Raw genomic sequence first — 19,514 nt, forward strand, 5'->3', positions numbered from 1 at the left:
ACACGGATTTCCGGAATTCTTTCACCAAAAAAGACGATTAAATATTTCAGAATTCGAATCAAAGCTACTGTCACACACAGTTTGTTAGAAGTAGCTATCCTAGGTGTGGTGAATCATCTTAAATTGATAAAGACGAGACCTCTGGTCTAGAAAGTCCGGTTCCTTTCAGAGCACGTTCCTGCAACTACTCCTTACTTAGTAATCATATTTTTACGTCTGCCTGGAGTGACAAACATAAGTTGGAATTGGTAGCAGGACGTGACCGGGGCGTGACGCAAGATCTGATGGCCGAGAAAAGATTAGTCTCAGAGTAAGGCGCCAGCGATCAGGAAGATTACTTATCTTCATTCTCCACACTGAAGCAGGCATCGTCTATTGCTCTCATAGCAATTAGCTACGTAATTAAGTTCACAATACAATTCACATATCCACAGTGCAATCCAAATCGTAACTAAGTTCTAAGCCCAAAGTTGTCATACAAGATCTATACAATGACACTTCGATATTAACACAGCTAGGGAGCAAGAGCGAGCGGCCGTGGCATCAGCTCTGTGCTCCCGTTACGTCTTGTGAGCCTGGAGGGAGCTGCAGGCAAGAACTATTGAATGGAGCGACGTCTTCAACCGGAGACAACGCCATGAACCTCCGGCGGCCGCGACGTGAAGCTGAGGCCGGCCACCGCGCATGTGCGGCCGGCTGAGTGACTGAACGGCGCGCGTGATTCGGCTAGGTCCGCGGACATAGCACATACACACTCATCAGAAAAAGTTTTGCCTCACCTCGGTTCCCAGAGTTCCGGGACCTGTACAGAAAATTGGAACAGATATCAACATAAACTTCACATCCGCCCTTTTTGTTGCTCATGAAAACCACACATTGCATGTTGTACCACAATACAGCGAGACCTTGACAGGGGGTGGTCCAGATTGCTGTACACACCGGTATTCCCAATGACCAGTAGCACGTCCTCTTGCATTGATGCATGCCTGTATTCATCGTGGCATGCTATCCACAAGTTCATCAAAGCACTGTCGGTCCCGATGGTCCCACTCCTTAACGGCGATCCGGTATAGACACCCGAGAGTACTTGGTGTGTCAGGTTGTCCATAAACAGCCCTTTTCAGTATATCCCAGAGAAGTTCGATAGGGTTCATGTCTGGAGAACATGCTGGCCACTCTAGTCGAGCGATATCGTAATCCCGAAGAAAGTCATTCACAAGATGTGCACGATGGGGGCGCGAATTGTCGTCCATGAAGACGAATTCCTCGCCAATATGCTGCCGATAAGGTTGCACTATAAAGTTGAGGATGGCATTCACGTATCGTACAGCTGTTACGGTGCGTTGCATGACCACTAGCGGCGTACGTCGGCCCCACATAATGCCACCCCAAAACAGCAGGAAACCTCCGTCTTACTGCACTGGATGGACAGTGTGTCTAAGGCGCTCAGCCTGACCAGGTTGCCTCTAAACACGTCTCCGACGATTGTCTAGTTGAAGGCATAGGCGGCACTCATCGGTGAAGAGAACGTGATGCCAATCCTGAGCGGTCCATTCTGCATGTTGTTGGACCCATCTGTACCGCGCTGCATGGTGTGCTAGTTGCAAAGGTGGACATCGCCATGGACGTCGGGAATGGAGTTGCGCATCATGTAGCCTGTTGCGCTCAGTTTGAGTCGTAACACGACGTCCTGTGTCTGCACGAAAAGCATTATTCAGCATGGTGGTGTTGCTGTCAGGGTTCCTCCGGGCCATAATCCGTAGGTAGCGGTCATCCACTGCAGTAGTAGCCCTTGGGTAGGCCTGAGCGAGGCATGTCATCGACTGTTCCTGTCTCTCTGTATCTGCTCTATGTTCGAACAACATCGCCTTGGTTCACTAGACGCCTCCCTTGTTGAGAGCCCTTCCTGGCACAAAGTAATAATGCGGACGTGATCGAACCGCGGTATTGACCGTCTAGGCATGGCTGAATTACAGACAACACGAGCCGCTTACCTCCTTCCTGGAGGAATGACTCAAACTGATAGGCTCTCGGACTCCCTTCGTCTAATAGGCGCTGCTCTTGCATGGTTGTTTACATCCTTGGGCGGGTTTTGTGACGTTACTGAACAGTTAAAGGGACTCTGTCTGTGATACAAGATCCACAGTTAACGTCTAACTTCAGGAGTTCTGGGAACTGGGTTGATGCAAGCCTTTTTTTTATGTGTGTACAACCGGAAAGTAGCACGAGTCACACTAGTTCCCAAGAAAAGAAATGGGAGTGATCCGCTGAATTACGGACCCGTATCTGTAACGTTGATTTGTAGTGCTCTTCAGGAATATATACTGTGTTCGAAGATTATGAATTACCGTGACGAAACCGATTTAACGGCAAATAGAAAACGCAAACTCAGAAAATACCGTTCTTATGAATCGCAACCACGGCTTTATTCTCTCGAAGGAATGATTGATATTGACAGGGGATGTAAAACTGATTCCATATAGATTGGCAGCAGGCTTTTGACAGCGTTCCGCAAAGACAACTTAACATCAGTTTGCGTGCCTATGGAGTATCGCCTCAGTTATGCGAATGGATTCGTGCTTTCCTGTCAGAAAGGGTACAGTTCTTAAGACATGACGAGAAGTCATCGAGCAAAGCAGAAGTGATGTCCCACGATTCCCAAGGAAGTGCTATAGGTCCTCTGTTGTACTTAATGTACATGAGTGATTTAGGAGACAATCTGAACAGCCCTCTTAGATTATTTGCAGATAATGCTATCATTTAGCGTCTTGTAAATTCAGCTCACAATCAAAACTGCAAATGATATACCAGATATCTGTATGGAGTGAAATGTGGCAGTTGACTATTAGTCTAATAATGAAATGTGTGAAGTGATCCACATGAGTATGAAAAGGAATCCTCTACATTGCGGTTACACGATAAATCACACAAATCTAAAGGCCGTGATTTCTACTAAATAGTTATGCATTACAATTACAAATAAGTTAAGTTGGAACGATAACATAGAGAGTGTTGCGGGGAAAGCAAAACTAAGACAGAGGTTTACTGAAAGAACACTGAGAAAATGCAAAAGCTCTACTAAGGAGACCGCTTAAACTACGCTTGCCCGCCTTCCTCTCGAGTAGTGCCGTATGCTGTGTGATACGTGTCAGATAGGATTACCGGAGGACATCCAAAAAGTTGAAAGAAGGGCAGCTCGTTTTGTAGCATCGCGCAATGGGTAGGGAGTGCCATGGGTATGATAAGCGAATTGGGGTGGTTATCCTAAAATCAAAGGCAGGATCCCACGATGAAATCTCAGTCACGTATTTTCTCCTCAGAGTATGAAAATGTTTTGTTGTCGTCCATCTACATAGGGACGAATGATCCCAGTAATAAAATATGAGAAGTAAGAGGAGATACGTAAATATTTTAAGTTTCGTTTTCCCCTTGTGCCATTCCTTAGTGGAATGGCATGGAAATAGCAGTCCGCCAAGCACGTACTCATGAAATGAGGAGTAATAATGTAGATGTAGACGTAGATCTCCAAGAAACGAAGGTTTATAAAAAGAACAACGGAAGAAAGAATTAATACTTCTAACATTTACAGGACTAACCGCCGAATAGTGAACAGTACAAAAACATGCTTGCTTGCAGATGACAAATTCTACACTGCAAGAAATTCCTACCGTGGGCTTTCAAAAGCGAAGCGCCCCGGTTGATCCAGCGCAGGACGCCAATTCGTTCTTTTAGCTGAAACTCGTCCCCTTCTTTTGTCCTCGGGGGAGCGCTGTCGCAGCGGGGAAACTGGCGCCGCGTCTTCGCTTGTTAGCGGAGAAGGACGGGGCGCGAGATCAGTCGTGCTGCAGTCGAGACAAGACAAGGCAAGGCAAGCCTTTGCCAGCGAACGTTCCACAGCGCCCTGGTTGCCAACGATCCTGCCCGGCGATAACGAGTAGCGAGGCCGTGTTGGCGATGAACTAACAAACTGCCGTTATCGTCAACCGGTAGCTTTGTCAGTCGTTTTCTTGTAAAACAAGATCTCGTTCAGCCTGCAACCCATACCAATAGGGATGACCAATACAGTTACCGAAGACTCCCACACAGTACTGTAGTAAGGTAAACTCACCGGAAAATTTACAAGGGACATTTTTGACCTCGAACGCTTGGAACTGCACGAAAGCACACTCGATCATTGAAAAAAAAAAAAAACATGCTCTGTGTCATTTCCACGTTAAACGATGCATTGTACTACAAGTGACATTTTAACACAAAGAAAACTTGATCGTATATCACAGGGTGCAATTTGGTGATTAAATAACCATCATCTACCTTCAATTGTGGTTTGGAACACTGTAATCTTACAAAATCAGCAAACCTTCTGATATAAAGCTTCCATTCCCGGAAGGAGTAAACATCAAGGAGTATTTTGTTGCTTTCGGTGGCAATATCTTCAGCCTAATGTCTTTGTTTGGCAAACTTGCATCTACACTCATGCTCATAAATTAACGATAATTGCAGAATGTGGTGCCACACAACGTGGCACTACACAAAACTGGCGCCAATAGCATAGACACATAGGGAACACACACAACACAGATCTGTAAGTCCACGGTATTGGTGATAAGTTGAGAAAACCGTCCCGAAAAACATGTGCTACAAAACGCCACTGTTTCCTGCGCGTGTACCCCGACATCGATACTAGATATGATCACCATGCACACGTAGACAGGCCGCATAACGGGTTGGCATACTCTGGATGAGGTGGTCCAGCAGCTGCTGGGGTATAGCCTCCCATTCTTGCACCATTGCCGTCGGAGATCCTGAAGTGTCGTAGTGGTTTTAAGACGTGCAGTGATATGTCGACCGAGAGCATCCCAGACGTGTTCGATGGGGTTTAGGTCTGGAGAACAGGCAGGCCACTCCATTCGCCTGATATCTTCTGTTTCAGGGTACTCCACCACGATGGCAGCTTGGTGGGGCCCTGCATTATCATCCATAAGGAGGAAGATGGAACCCACTCCACCCCTGAAAAGGCGGACATACTGGTGCAAAATGACGTTCCCATACACCTGACCTGTTACAGTTCATCTGTCAAAGACATGCAGGGGTGTATGTGCACCAACCATAATCCCACTGCACACCATCAAATCACGACCTCCACACAGGTTCCTTTCAAAGACATTAAGGGGTTGGTATCTGATTCCTGGTTCACGCCAGATGAAAACCCGGCGAGAATCACTGTACAGACTATACCGGGATTGGTCCGTGATCACAACCTGGGACCACTGTTCCAATGACCAGGCTTTACGGGCTCTCCTGCGACCAGGGATCAGTGGAATGCACCTTTCAGGTGTTCAGGCGAATAAACCATGTCTGTTCAGTCGTCTGTACACTGTGTCTCTGGAGACAACTGTTCCAGTGGCTGCGGTAAGGTCCCGAGCAAGACTACCTGCAGTACTCTGTGGCCGCCTGCGGTCGTGGTGGTGAGATACTGGTTTTCTTGTGGTGCTGTACACTGTGGACGTCTCGTACTGTAGCGCCTGGACGCGATTCCTGTCTGTTGGAATCGTTGCCATAATCTTGAGATCACACTTTCTGGCACACGGAGGGACCGTTCTACGACCTGCTGTGTTTGACCAGCCTCCAGTCGTCCTCGTATTCTACCGCTCATAACATCAATATGTCTTCTTTGAGCCATTTTCAACACACATTTACCATTAGCACGTCTGAAATCGTCTGCACACTTACTCGCTGCACCGTACTAAGACATGCACCAACACTCCTCTGGGTATGTGGACTGCTTCCAGCCCCTCCGTGCGACGACCGCAGGTGAAATGCACCGCGTGGTCATACCCCGAGGTGATTTAGCCCGCAAACCGCCCGCCAGAAAGTTGTTTCGCCATGTATTAGCATTATCCTTAATTTATGAGCATGAGTGTAGATCGGTAAGTTCTTATTAATTTTCGCCAAGAATTGACTGTAGAACACATTTCATGCGTTCGTTAGTCTTTTTCCCACTTTTGCTCGTCTGTCCATGAATATTTCGTGTGCAGTATGTGTCAAGTTCCTTTGAAATGTTTGGGCCGAAAGTGCCTTGTGCCTCTTCATAACAGATGTACAACTCGTTTGATAGTCTGCCTGTCACAAATAAGGCCGCGTAAGTTGTGCTGCTGTGGGTAGCGCTATGGAAGGCAGCAACACTACCTGTAGTTTCCGTCAGACAGTCTTGATGATGGAGACATTTAATAGTGGAATGGTCACTCGTCACTGTTCCAAAAATATCATTTCTCGACGCCCTGCTCGGTCACAGATTTGTTCACTTCCTCCTCAAACTATTTTGCCTTCTGACGTATACTATACACATCAAAAAACTTTTGCATCACCTCGGTTCCGAGAGTTCTGGAAACCGTAAAGAAAATTGGATTAGAGATACATAAACATTATTTCCGCCCTTTTTACTGCTCATGAAAATCACACACTGCATGTTGTACCACCATAAAGCGAGACCATCAGAGGTGGTGGTCCAGATTGCTGTACACATCGGTACCTCCAGTCATGTATTGATGCATGCCTGTATACGTCGTGGCATACTATCCACAGTACACAGAGCCAGGACTATTTCCGACAAGGACCACCTCGGTCCCGAGATCAACCATTTGACGACTGTTTTCAAGAGGAATGGTTATTCTGCCGGTGAAATTAAATCAGTATTGTCCAAGAAAGTAAGACACGATGCCGGCCACATACAAGAAGAGGACCAACACTTAGCGCGGCTTCCTTTTTGCGGTGCTACAACGAGCAAGATAGCCAGAGTCCTGAAGAGGCAAGGAATAAAACCAGTTTTCCGACCACCTAAGAAAATTAAGGAAATGTTGAGACCAGTCAAAGATAGTCTCGGCTTAAGAGTGCCGGGAATTTATACTATTCCTTGCGAATGCGGCAAGAATTACGTGGGCCAGTCTGTAAGAACCGTTGCCGACCGCTGCATCGAGCACCAGCGTCACCTGAAATACAGGTATTTGGAAAAATCAGCGGTGGCTGAACATAGCCTGCTTAACAAGCATAAGATTTTATTTGAAGAAACCAGAGTAATAGCCCACACATCGAATTACTGGGACTCTGTGATCCGGGAAGCAGTCGAAATTAGGCTTAGCGATAATAACTTTAATAGAGACAACGGCTATGCACTTAGCAACACTTGGAAGAGTGCACTGGATAAAGAAAAATCGCTGAGAAAAACTTCTCGCACTTTACCTCCTGATTTAAGGGATGGCGCTGCAAGCAACGCGGGATAGCAACTACATCTATGGAAGTAGAGGGCACCACTTCGCTACGCGCCATATCGCTGACGTATTCCAGCCAATAAGAAGCCGTCCTTTGGATATAAAAGTGGGAACCTCGCTAGTTCACGACAGTCAGTTTTAGCCCTGACGACGACCATGGAGGTAGTGGTCGAAAGCTCGGAGATTTATCCTGATTTGACGCGGCATGTACACCGAGAAATTTTTACTCATACTATCCACAAGTTCATAAATGCATTGTCGGTCCAGATTGTCCCACTCCTCAACAGCGATTCGGCGTAGATCTCTCAGAATAGTTGGTGGATCACGTCGTCCATAAACAGCCCTTTTAAATCCATCCAAGGCATGATCGATAGCGTTCATGTCTGGAGAGCATGCTGGCCACTCTAGTCGTGCAATGTCGTTATCCTGAAGGAAATAATTCACAAGATGTACGCGATGGGGCGCGAATTGTCGTCCATGAAGACACATACCTTGTCGATATGGTTGTACTGTTGGTCTGAGGGTGGCATTCAAGTATCATACAGTAGGTACTGCGCCTTCCATGACCACCAGTGGCATACGTCAGCCCCACATGATGCCGCCCCAAAACAACAGGGAACGTCCACCTTGCTACACTCTCTGGACAGTGTGTCTTAGGCGCCCAGTCTGACCGGGTTGCCTCTAAACACGTCTCCAACGATTGTCTAGTTGAAGGCATATGCGAAATTCATCGGTGAGGAGCAGGTGATGCCAATCCTGAACGGTCCTTTCGGCATGCTGTTGGGCCCATCTGTACCGCCGTGCATTATGTCTTGATTGCAAAAGATGGGCCTCGCCATGGGCGTCAGGAATGAAGTTGTGCATCATGCAGACTATTGCACACGGTTTGAGTGGAAACACGACGTCCTATGGCTGCGCGAAAAGCATTATTCAACATGGTGGCATTGCTGTCAACGTTCCTCCGAGTCATAATCCGTATGTAGCGGTCATCCACTGCAGTAGTAGCCCTAGGATGGCCTGAGCGAGGCATGTTATTGACAGTTCCTATCTCCATGTCCCAGCAACATCGCTGAGGTTAACTCCGAGACGCCTGTACACTTCCCTTGTTGAGAGCCCTTCCTAGCACAAAGTAACAAAGCGGAAGAGATCGAACCGTGGTATTGACAATCTAGGGATGGCTGAACACGAGCCGTGTACCTCCTTCCTGGTGGAATGACTGGAACTGATCCGCTGTCGGACCCCCTCCGTCTAGTAGGCGCTGCTCTTGCATGGTTGTTTACATCTTTCGGCGGGTTTTGTGACATCTCTGCACAGTCAAAGGGACCGTGTCTGTGATACAATATCCACAGTCAACGTCTATCTTCAAGAGTTCTGGAAGCCGCGGTGATGCAAAAGTTTCTTTGATGCGTGTATTACTGTGTTCTATGTCCTTACGTGTGACAAATATAGTAATGTACCTTGATGAAATGTCATGTTCATTTTTAACGTTTCGATAAAGGAAATCGGAGCTTCGAAATTGTCCATGTCAACTTTTTTACATGTTTCTAGTGCCCACATTTGCGGATACCAATAGTGAACTGTAGATTCGTAAGACATTGCTCTATCAAATTGCGGTATTACATAGTATTTTATAGCTTGTAATCGCAACCGTCTGTTTCCTTTGAATCAAGCTGCAGCTCTTCTTTTACTAGACACATTGTTCAGAATTAATCTGCATTTGATTTACTTTTAATGCACTTACAGTGCCTCATTAGTTTGCTGATAGAATTGAAGCCACGATTATAATAGTATTCATAAAAGACTTCTAGTACTATGTCATCAGTGCCTTGTAATATACTGGACCACGACTGTTTGGGTGGAGACAATTCGTATTCACTTTGACTTGACTTTTCCTGTTGCCATATAGATGAACGTCGTGTACTGCTTGGACAGCGACGTTCAGGTCCACGTTCTTCTTGCCCTCGAAAATCAGTTGATCCCTCCAGTGTAACATCATGCATTTCTGTGTCATCCCCATTATATTTCCGAATTGTATAATGTATCCGCGAACTCTCCGTCCACGAGGCCGATTTCATTTCTGTATTGAGCAGGTCGCACTTTTGTCCCTGATATTTCGATCACATTCTTAAGATTAAGTCTCTTCATAATATCAGTGTACGCAGATTACTCAGTAAGCTGCATGAAAACACATGTAGCTACACTCTTCACACAACCCGAGCACTTGTTAGTGCAGCTAAAACATGCCACAGTCTGATGAAGCCAGCAGACAAATGTGGCATTTTGCATGGAAATGTCGCTGACCACTAGTGTTTTTATGAATGGATTTAGTCTACGCATAGTTCCCTGCGGTGCCGAGCGTTCGACGTCAAAGGTGTCCCTAGTTGGTCGCCGACGTTGGTTCCGTCGGGGTGTTGTGGAAATGGTATTAGATCCTCATGTGACTCTTCACCGGTAACGTCTGTCATGACAGCTTGTGTGTGCCAGTCGGTTATATGGGATCAGCAATGTGAAATGTAAAATATGGAGCCGTGAGTGAATGGCAGAAAGGAGCTATCTCGGTTGGACCTGCCGATGGGCATACTGTGAGTGAGGTTACTCGATGTGTTGTTTATCGGCGTGCCCAACGTGTCTACAAGGAACGGTGCACTACTCACAGTTATGTAACAAGGCGTAAGAACAGTGGCCGTAAAAAGATGTCAACCAACAGCGACCAGAAAAGTCTGTCACACCTTCTCAGCAGCAAGCGGTTCCAGTGTCGAAAGGAATTCTGCTGTCACCGAATGTGGGTCCATTTTATCATGGTTCTGAGAGAACATTGCGGAGGGAACTGCATATAAGGGACATTTGGACTCAGGTAAAGGAACAGACAGGCAGTCCTGACGTTATTGAAAACTAGGCTGAAGGAAACTCAGGACTTGTTCAGAGAATCTGTCAACTTGAAAAAAACGTGCGAAATACTGAGAAAAATTGGAGTAAGCTATAGGGCAAGACGAGTAAAAAGTGCGTAAGACAAGAAGGCAATCTTTCGCCTCTATAGTTCGATCTTTACACCGAAGAAACAATGACGGAAATAAAAGAAAGGTTCACGAGTGGGTTTAAAATTCATTGTGAATGGATATCAGTTAATAAGACTTGCAGACGACATAGCCATCCTAAAAATGTTTCAAATGGCTCTGAGCACTATGGGACTTAACATCTTAGGTCATCAGTCCCCTAGAACTTAGAACTACTTAAACCTAACTAACCTAAGGACATCACACACATCCATGCCCGAGGCAGGATTCGAACCTGCGACCGTAGCAGTCCCGCGGTTCCGGACTGCAGCGCCTAGAACCGCAAGACCACCGCGGCCGGCCATAGCCATCCTCAGTGGAGGTGAAGGAGAAATACGGGATCTGTTGAATGAAATGAACAAGCATCCATACGAGTACAGAAATGGATTGGAAGTAGATCGGAGAAACAGAATGTAGTCGGCAGTAGGAAAAATAAGAATAGTGAGAAGTTTAGCATCAAAACTGGTAGACGAAGTAAATGAAGTTCAGAAATTTTACATCCTTCGAAGGAAAATAACCCATAACAAACGAAGCAAAGAGGGCGTAAGAAGCCCTCTAGCACAGTCAAAGAGGGCATTCCTGGCCAATAGAAGTCGATATCACACAAAGGCCTTAATTCGAGGAAGAAGAATCTGAGAATGTTCGTTTGGATTGGTTGGTTGGTTATTTCGGGGAAGGAGACCAGACGGCGAAGTCATCGGTCTCATCGGATTAGGGAAGGACGGGGAAGGAAGTCGGCCGTACCCTTTGAAAGGAACCATTCCGGCATTTGCCTGGAGTGATTTAGGGAAATCACGGAAAACCTAAATCAGGATGGCCGGACGCGGGACTGAACCGTCGTCCTCCCGAATGCGAGTCCAGTGTCTAACCACTGCGCCACCTCGCTCGGTTGTTCGTTTGGAGCACAGCATTATATAGTAGTGAATGACGAACTGTGGGAAAGGCGAAACACAAGACAATGGAAATATTGGAGATGCGGTGCTACAGATGAAGGTTGAAAATCAGATCGACTGGTGAGGTAAGGAGTGAGGAGGTTCCTGCAGAATTGGCGAAGAACGGAAAACATGGAGAACAGTAACGAGAAGAAGGGACAAGGTGATAGGGCATGTGTTTACACGTCAGGCAATAAATAGTACTTGTGAAGTCTCTAGGGGGTGAAAACTGTAGAGGAAGAAATGTTTTGGAATACATACAACATACAACTGAGGATGTAGGGTGCAAGTGTTAATCAGAGAGGAAGATGTTGGCACAGAAGGGAATTCGTGGTAGTTTGCATCGAAGGGAAAAAGGCATCACAAAAGTCCATTGCTTAGAGACTCACTTGAAGCTGCACCTCTTTAGTAGTGATTGGGACAGCATAAGGACAGCAGCCCACTGGAACCATGTAATGGATCCGATTAGTAGCGATTCTCCCTGTTTTGAAATAATGAAAGGCGTTGTGTGAACCAACGGCCCAACGAAGATTTTAACTCGCAGAGCGTAGTTCAGGCTGGAGATGGTTCTGTGACATTTTGGCGGTGGTTACCATTACTTGGACGAACTAATTTAGGTTACCGTAACCATGAACCTGGATGTATATTTCAGCATTCTCGCTGAGGAAGTGTTCTGGAAGCAAGTTAGTTTTATTCAGCATTCCAGTAGACCATATTATTCCACACTCTTGTGCTTTTTGTATTTTTCATTTTTATTTTTTGAGTCATCAGTCTTCTGACTGATTTGATGAGGCCCGCCATGAATTTCTCTACTGTGCCAAGTTCATCTCAGAGTAGCACTTGAAAAAAATATCGTCAGTCATTTGCTGGATGTATTCCAGTCTCTGATTTTCACCCTCTACAGCTCCCTCTATTACCATGAAAGTTATTCCGTGTTGTTTTAACAGATCTCCTACCATACTGCCCCTTCTTCTCGTCAGTGTTTTCCACAAATTCTTTTCCTCTCCGATTCTGCGCAGAACCTCCTCATTCCTCACCTTATCAGTCTAACTGATTTTCACCACATCTCAAATGCTTCGATTCTCTTCTGTTCCGGTTTTCCTACGGTCCATGTTTCACTACCATACAATGCTTCGCTCCAAATGTATAGTCTCAGAAATTTCTTCCTCAAATTAAGATCTACACTCCTGGAAATGGAAAAAAGAACACATTGACACCGGTGTGTCAGACCCACCATACTTGCTCCGGACACTGCGAGAGGGCTGTACAAGCAATGATCACACGCACGGCACAGCGGACACACCAGGAACCGCGGTGTTGACCGTCGAATGGCGCTAGCTGCGCAGCATTTGTGCACCGCCGCCGTCAGTGTCAGCCAGTTTGCCGTGGCATACGGAGCTCCATCGCAGTCTTTAACACTGGTAGCATGCCGCGACAGCGTGGACGTGAACCGTATGTGCAGTTGACGGACTTTGAGCGAGGGCGTATAGTGGGCATGCGGGAGGCCGGGTGGACGTACCGCCGAATTGCTCAACACGTGGGGCGTGAGGTCTCCACAGTACATCGATGTTGTCGCCAGTGGTCGGCGGAAGGTGCACGTGCCCGTCGACCTGGGACCGGACCGCAGCGACGCACGGATGCACGCCAAGACCGTAGGATCCTACGCAGTGCCGTAGGGGACCGCACCGCCACTTCCCAGCAAATTAGGGACACTGTTGCTCCTGGGGTATCGGCGAGGACCATTCGCAACCGTCTCCATGAAGCTGGGCTACGGTCCCGCACACCGTTAGGCCGTCTTCCGCTCACGCCCCAACATCGTGCAGCCCGCCTCCAGTGGTGTCGCGACAGGCGTGAATGGAGGGACGAATGGAGACGTGTCGTCTTCAGCGATGAGAGTCGCTTCTGCCTTGGTGCCAATGATGGTCGTATGCGTGTTTGGCGCCGTGCAGGTGAGCGCCACAATCAGGACTGCATACGACCGAGGCACACAGGGCCAACACCCGGCATCATGGTGTGGGGAGCGATCTCCTACACTGGCTGTACGCCACTGGTGATCGTCGAGGGGACACTGAATAGTGCACGGTACATCCAAACCGTCATCGAACCCATCGTTCTACCATTCCTAGACCGGCAAGGGAACTTGCTGTTCCAACAGGACAATGCACGTCCGCATGTATCCCGTGCCACCCAACGTGCTCTAGAAGGTGTAAGTCAACTACCCTGGCCAGCAAGATCTCCGGATCTGTCCCCCATTGAGCATGTTTGGGACTGGATGAAGCGTCGTCTCACGCGGTCTGCACGTCCAGCACGAATGCTGGTCCAACTGAGGCGCCAGGTGGAAATGGCATGGCAAGCCGTTCCACAGGACTACATCCAGCATCTCTACGATCGTCTCCATGGGAGAATAGCAGCCTGCATTGCTGCGAAAGGTGGATATACACTGTACTAGTGCCGACATTGTGCATGCTCTGTTGCCTGTGTCTATGTGCCTGTGGTTCTGTCAGTGTGATCATGTGATGTATCTGACCCCAGGACTGTGTCAATAAAGTTTCCCCTTCCTGGGACAATGAATTCACGGTGTTCTTATTTCAATTTCCAGGAGTGTATGTTTGATATTAGTGGACTTTTCTTGGCCAGGAATGCCCTTTTTGCCAACGCTAGTCTGCTTTTTATATCCCCTTGGTCCATCCGTCATGGGTTATTTTGCTGCCTAGGTAGAAGAACTCCTTAACTGCATCTAATTCGTGATCACCAGTCCTGATGTTCAGTTTCTAGTTTTTCTTATTTCTGCTCCTTCTCATTACTTTTTCTTCTATTTACTCTCAATCAAAATTCTGTACTCGCTAGTCTGTTCGTTCCATTTAGCATATCCTGTAATTCTTTTTCATTTTCACTGACGATAACAATATCAATAGTGAATCTTATCACAGATATCTTTTCACCTTGAATTATAATGCCTCCATTGAACCATTCTTTTATTTCCGCCATTCCTCCTTCGATGGATATAGATTGCACACCAGCGGCGAAAGACTACATCCCTGTCTTAAATTCTTTATAACCCGAGAACTTGGTTCTTGGTATTCAACTCTTACTTTTCCCTCTTGCCCCTTGTACATATCGTGTATTACACATCTTTTCTTATAGCTTACACCTTATTTTTTCAGAATTTCGAGCATCGTACACCATTTGACACTGTCGAACTTTTTCCCAGGTCGACAAATCGTATGAACGTGTCTTGATTTTTCTTCAGCCTTGCTTCCATTATCAGTCGCATTTCAGAACTGCATCACTGGTGCCTTTACCTTCCGTAAAGACAAACTGACCTTAGTTTTCTTTTCCATTTTACTGTGTACTATTTTAGTCAGCAACTTGGATGTCAAGCTGATTGTGCGATAATTCTCGCATGTCAGCTCTTTCAGTCTTCGGAATTGTGCGAATTACGTTTTTTCCGAACGTCAGATGTTATATCGCCAGACATGCGTTCTAGACGCCAAACTGTCACATTCCCCAACGATTTCAGAAATTCTGATGGAATGTCATCTATCCCTTCTGACTTATTTGACCTTAACTCTTCCAAAGTTTTTTTTTTAAATTCTGAATCTAATACTGGATCCCCTATCTCTTCTATATCAACTCCTGTTATTTCTTCTGTCCTGTCAGCAGTTAAGTCGTCCCCCTCATAGATACCTTCAATTTACTCTTTCCACCTATTTGCTCTGCTCTCTGAATTTTTCAGTAAAATTCCCTTTACACTCTTAGTATTACCACCCTTGCTTTTAATTTCATCGATGACTCTTTCACTATTCCATATAATAGGTCATTCCTTCCAGCAATCATTTCTTTTCCTATTTCTTCAAATTTTTCGTCCAGCCTTTCCTGCACTTACGATATGTTTCATCCCTAAGTGACTTTTATTTCCGTGCTCGTGAATTTGCCTAAACGTTTTTGTAAATTCTTCTTTCATGGCTCACCTGAAGTGCTTCTTCGGTTATCCATGGTTTCTTCGCAGTTATCTTCTTTGTATCTATGCTTTTCAATCCAACTTCCTCAATTGCCCTCTTTTAGAGATGTTCATTCCTCTTCAACTGATATACCTATTATCGCAGTATTTACAACCTTCGAGATGTTCAAGCGTATCTCTTCATACCTTAGTACTTCCGTATCTTTCTTTTTGACTAGTCTCTCAAGTTTCTAAATTGTGATCTGAATCTATGTCTGCTCCTAAGTATGCGTCACAGTACTGTATGATATTTCGGAATCTCCGCCTGATCTTGATGTAATGTCATTGAAATCTTCCTGTACCCGGCCGTTTCCAATTATACAACCCTCCTCTTTTGATTCTTGAACAGAGTATTCGCTATTACTGGCTGAGATGTATTGCAAAACTCAATTAGTATTTCTTCTCTTTAAATCCCTGTATAAAGACTATATTCTCCTGTAACCCTTCCTTCTGCTTCTTCCCCTACAAACACGGTCAAATTCCTAGTGACTATTAGATTTTCATCTCCTTTTACGTACTCAATTACACGTTCAACATCCTGATGTACTTTCTCTATCTGTTCATCTTCAGCTTGCGTCGTCGGCATATATACCTGAAGTATAACTGCCTGTGTTGGTTTGGTTCTGATGAGACCAACCCTATCACTCATCTGTTCATGGTAACTCGGTCTCTGTCCTGCCTTTCCACTTATACGAAAATCCTGCTACCGTTACACCATATTCTGCTACTGGTTGATATTACCCTCTGCCTATCTTGTGTTCTTCCCATTTCACTTCACTGCTTCCCACCATAGACTGAGACTTAGAATTTCCCTTTTCAGATTTGCTAGTTTCCCTACCAACTTAAGACTTCAAACATTCCATGGCCCGACTCGTAGAACGTAGTCCCTTCGTTGGTTATTCAATCTCTTTCCCATGGCCACTTCCTCCTGGGGAGTCCCTTCCAGAAAACTCTATTTTAAATACAGTCTCCGTTCCATGCGACGGCTTTACGCCACCTTACTGGGAGGGACTATATGCTCGTAAGGTTCCTCTCTGCTGGTCGACGTCTGTGTCAACGTCTTGCTTCATCAGTTGTTGCCCCCATCTGCATACTGCTTACCGTGGAAATAAATCTTTAATTGAGCCAAACAGATTGAGATCGGAAGATGTGAGATACGGGCTGTAGAGGAGTAAGAAAGAACACCCCAGCGAAATTTCTGTGAGAATTTGTCGGATGCGCCAACATGACTAAAGCCTTATGACGTTATAGAAAAGGATAATTACGTTCGCATGTTTTGGGCGCCGAGCAGGGAGAAGTTTCTTCAGTTTCCTCTTGCTGTGTGCGGCCAGTGGGTACGCGGGAATTCCGATTGGTTTGCTTGACCTTGTTGTCACAATGACAGGCGCCTCGCCTAACGACTCACTGAGCTTTTGTTCACTGCCAGGACCTCCTCATCGGTTATGTGATCTACCCATCTAATCTTCAACATTCTTCTGTAGCACCACATTTCAAAAGCTTCTATTCTCTTCTTGTCCGAACTATTTATCGTCCACTTTTCACTTCCATAAAGGGCTACGCTCGATACAAATACTTTCAGAAATGACTTCTATACTCGATGTTAACAAACTCCTCTTCTTCAGAAACGATTTCCTTGCCATTGCCAGTCTACATTTTGTATCCTCTCTACTTCGACCATCATCAGTTATTTTGCTCCCTAAATAGCAAAACTCATTTACTACTATAAGTGTCTCATTTCCTAATCTAATTCCCTCAGTATCACCAGACTTAATTCGACTATTTTCCATTATCCTCGTTTTGCTTTTGTTGATGTTCATCTTATATCCTCCTTTCAAGACACTGTCAATTCCATTCAACTGCTCTTCCAAGTCCTTTGCTGTCACTGACAGAATTACAATGTCATCGGCGAACCTCAAAGTTTTTATTTCTTCTCCATAGATTTTAATACCTACTCCGAATGTTTCTTTTGTTTCCTTCACTGCTTGCTCAATATACAGATTGAATAACATCGGGGAGAGGCTACAACCCTGTCTCACTCCCTTCCCAACCACTGCTTCCCTTTCATGTCCCTCGACTCTTATAACTGCCATCTGGTTTCTGTACAAATTGTAAATAGCCCTTCGCTCCCTGTATTTTGCCCTGCCACGTTTAGAATTTGAAAGAGAGTATTCCAGACAACTTTGTCAAAAGCTTTCTCTAAGTCTACAAATGCTAGATTCGTAGATTTGCCTTTCATTAATCTTTCTTCCTAGGTGAGTCGTAAGGTCAGTATTGGTTCACGTGTTCCAATATTTTTACGGAATCCAAAATGATCTTCATTGAGGTCCGCTTCTACCACTTTTTCCATTCGTCTGTAAAGAATTCAGGTTAGTATTTTGCATCTGTGACTTATTACACTGATGGTTCGGTAATTTTCACATCTGTTAACACCTGTTTTCTTTGGGATTAGAATTATTATATGCTTCTTGAAGTCTTACGGTATTTCGCCGGTCTCATACATCTTGCTCACCAGATGGTAGAGTATTGTCAGGATTGACTCTCCCAAGGCTGTCGGTAGTTCTAATGGAATGTTTTCTATTCCCGGGGCCTTGCTTCGACTCAGGTCTTTCAGTGCTCTGTCAAACTCTTCACGCAGTATCGTATCTTCCATTTCATCATCATCTACATTCTCTTCCATTTCCACAATATTATCCTCAAGTACATCGCCCTTGTATAGACCCTACATATATTCCTTCCACCTTTCTGCTTTCCCTTCTTTGCTCAGAACTGGGTTTCCATCTGAGCTCTTGATATGCATACAAGTGGTTCTCTTTCCTCCAAAGGCCTCTTTAATTTTCCTGTAGGCAGTATCTATATTACCCCTAGTGAGATAAGCCTCTACATCATTACATTTGTCCTCTAGCCATCCCTGCTTAGCCATTTTGCGCTTCCTGTCGATCTCATTTTTGAGACGTTTGTATTTCTTTTTGCCTGTTTCATTTATTGCATTTTTATATTTTCCCCTTTCATCAATTAAATTCAATATTTCTTCTGTTACCCAAGGACTTCTACTAGCCCTCGTCTTTTTACCTACTTGATCCTCTGCGGCCTTCACTACTTCATTCGTCAAAGCTACCCATTCTTCTTCCACTGTATTTCTTTCCCCCAGTCCTGTCAATTTTTCCTTTATACTCTCCATGAAACTCTGTACAACCTATGGTTTAGTCAGTTTATCCAGGTCCCATCTCCTTAAATTCCCACCTTTTTGCAGTTTCTTCAGTTTTAATCTACAGTTCATAACCAATAGGTTGTGGTCACAGTCCACATCTGCCCCCGGAATTGTCATACAATTTAAAACCTGGTTCCTAAATCTCTGTCTCAACATTATATAATCTATCTTAAACCTGTTAGTATCTCCAGGGTTCTTCCATGTATACAACCTTCTTTTATGATTCTTGAATCAAGTGTTAGCTATGATTAAGTTATGCTCTGTGCAAAAGTCTACCAGACGGCTTCCTCTTTCATTTCTTCCCCCCAATCCATATTCACCTACTACGTTTCCTTCTCTTCCTTTTTCGTTCCATCGAATTCCAGTCACCCATGACTATTAAATTTTCGTCTCCCTTCACTACCTGAATAATTTCTTTTAACTCCTCATACATTTCTTTAATTTCTTCGTCATCTGCAGAGCTAGTTGTCATATAAACTTTTACTACTGTAGTAGGCGTGGGCTTCATGTCTATCTTGGCCACAATAATGCGTTCGCTATGCTGTTTGTAGTAGCTTACCCGTACTCCTATTTTTTTATTCGTTATGAAACCTACTCCTGCATTACCTCTGTTTGATTTTATAGTTATAACCCTGTATTCACCTGACCAAAAGTCTTGTTCCTCCTGCCACCGAACTTCACTAATTCCCACTGTATCTAACTGTAACCTATCAATTTCCCTTTTTAAATTTTCTAATCTACCTGCCCGATTAAGGGATCTGATATTCCACACTCGTATCTGTAGAACGCCAGTTTTCTTTCTCTTGATAACGACGTCCTCTCGAGTAGTCCCCGCCCGGAGATCTGAATGGAGTACTATTTTACCTCTGGAATATTTTACCCAAGAGGACGCCATCATCATTTAATCATACAGTAAAGCTGCATGCCCTCGGGAAAAATATAGGATGTGATGCCGAATATTCCGCGATGTCCCACAAAAAATTCCTTATTTTTCTTGAAGGAAAAGTCGGGAAAAAAAATTTGTTTCATTACTTATTGAACAGATTGGTTATATTT

The sequence above is a fragment of the Schistocerca piceifrons genome, chromosome 4 (assembly GCF_021461385.2).
Source record: "Schistocerca piceifrons isolate TAMUIC-IGC-003096 chromosome 4, iqSchPice1.1, whole genome shotgun sequence".
Lineage (NCBI taxonomy): Eukaryota > Metazoa > Arthropoda > Insecta > Orthoptera > Acrididae > Schistocerca > Schistocerca piceifrons.